This window comes from Cryptomeria japonica, chromosome 3, assembly GCF_030272615.1.
Source record: "Cryptomeria japonica chromosome 3, Sugi_1.0, whole genome shotgun sequence".
NCBI lineage: Eukaryota > Viridiplantae > Streptophyta > Pinopsida > Cupressales > Cupressaceae > Cryptomeria > Cryptomeria japonica.
In genome coordinates, this window is record NC_081407.1 from 622,592,137 (window position 1) to 622,594,743 (window position 2,607).

Consider the following 2,607-nt stretch of genomic DNA (forward strand, 5'->3'; position numbering starts at 1 on the left):
CTTGGGCGAAGAAGCAGGCGGGTTTTTGGTTATAATTGGCCCACTGCCTGATTCCTGGAAGCAACCACGTGAGAGTGACCGTTAATGTCATCGACATCAAATTGTAAAAAAACTGTCAATTTGTAATGTGAACATTAAGTTAGTAGTTATGTAACTGATGATTATAAGTGTAAAGGTGAATTGTTTTGTTGTATTAGTTTTAAGTGGGCCTAATGTGATATATTGTATTGTTGTATTAGTTTTAAGTGGGCCTAATGTGATATATTGTATTGTTTTCAAATCCAGGAGATACATGGTATTTGAATTCCTAGAAACAAACCTACGAGTACTTAAAGATTTGTTCAATTGTTTTATTTTATTAGTGGCATTAAACTTGTCCATCATCTCATGGACCATGTGGTTTCAAAAAAATAAAATTATATATGAAATTAGTTTAAGATTTTTTTGTTTTTTTGTTTTAAATGATATATATGTCATAGTAGTGGATGACAAATCAAATCTAGAAATCTGATTGTGTAGTATGAAAGTGTAAATGTTGACAATCATGGTGATCTTTAATAGTATTGTTTCAACTCATTTCATAAAGTAGTCTATCACATAGTTTTTAATAGTTCTTGTTAACATACTTACACCATTACACTCCACCTCTTGCTGTCATTTGAAGACTTTCTCCCATATTAATTATTAATAATGTAATAATATTACAAAGGGGAAAAAGTACCAATGGAATCTTGAATTCACAAGATATTATAACTTATATACCATGAAGCAATGAATAAGATGTAAAATAAGTAGGAGTATGTATTATGGTACAATATGTTCATAACATTTTATTTTATTTTCAATACGTCAAGGGTATCCTCGCGACCCAGTCTCAACCCGCCTTACCTTGGGCTTACTTTTATTGCCAAGTTGAGGCCAGGAAGGTGCGAACTGAGGCGAGACTAGTCTCCTAGGGAGAGAATCCAAAGCCCGCAACCAGTCCTCCCTCTTAAATCCAAGAGGAAGTCGAACCCGAGACCGATGGGGAGCAAACCCACCGCCCAAGCCAACTCACCTACCCATACGGGGATATGTTCATAACATTTAGGAGCAAGTTAAATATACCAACTACTAAATTATTTAACAATTGTCTTTTTTAAGGATTTGTTAATTAATTTATTAAGGGCATCAACTTGCCCATTGCCTTATGAATAATGCGGTGTCAAAAATATTTATTTTATATGAAATTGTTCTAATGATTTCTTTACCTCTTTTCTTTAAATGGTGTACCATTACTCGTCACAATAGTAGATGGCAAATCAAAACTAGAAATATAATAGTCTATTATGAAATTGTAAATGTTGACCGTCATGGAGTGATTTAATAGTATTGTTTCAACTCATTTCATAAATTAGTTTGTCGCAATGATATTAAATGTGTCCTTGAAAAGAGGTTGGAGCAATCTTACCCACCAAATTGAACCTCATATGGAGAATAGCCATGGTAATGTATAGGAGTGAAAATCATACAAAGGTACATGTTTTAAATTACAACATTTTTGGCATGTACTACACTTTTGGACAAATTTATGTGGTGTATTTTCATTTAGCTCCATTAATGTCCCATTTATAAGATATTTTCTACTAAAAATTTTGCACTAACATGCCACTTGCATATGCCTCATGGACCTTTTGAAGGGCATTATCACTTCTCTATATCATTAAGGCATTGAAGCAATAAATCATTAAAGCTAAATTAGTAAAGTACCCTTACAATCAATAAATAGTAGCAACTTTTTTACTACAAACTTGAGAATTCTAAGAAAACTAGGGTGGAAGATGTCTCTAAGTCTAGATAAATTTAAATGACATGTAGCCAATTCTCAACCAGATGAGTTCATCAACCATTCAAGATAGGTATCAATTAAATAAGGCATCTTTGATTCCATTGTTAGTCCCAACCGATGCTGAGAAGGGAGGGGTGAATCGACACTTGATCAAATTTTCACAAATAAACTTTTAACTTAAATCTACATTCATCTAATATCCAACAATATACTTAATCACTGAAGTAAAATATGCAAGTATGAAAAGTTGACAGTGACACCAAGAAGTTATCTCGTGGAAACCCAAATGGGAGAAAACCACGGTGTGAGTAGGATCTCACAAAATTTGTACTCTTCTAAAGTATGCCTAGTGAGGAGCCATCCCTGTTAGGAGATTACAAAGACACTGTTAGGTGCCACCCAGTTAAGGGATTTTGTTCAAGGCCGGTTAGTGCCTTTACCCTGTTAAAGGTAGCCTGGTTAAAGTACTTAAGAACATCAATTAAGATGTCACCCGGTTAAGGCATTTTACAAAAGGGATCTGTTAAAGTTCACCCGGTTAAGGGATTTATGTTGCAATGGTTAGAAAGCAACAGATGGATGATGTGTTGAATTAGCTACTAATAGCTTGATTAGATCTCAATATGCATCACACTCAATCCACACCGGTTGTGTCTTCTCTACACAGCACCGGTTTTCTTCTTACACCTTCGGCTCTTCACTCAGTCGGTCGTCTGTCCCTCGGCACTGCACTATGTCGATCCTCTGACCTTCGACTCTCCACTCTGCCAATTCTTTGT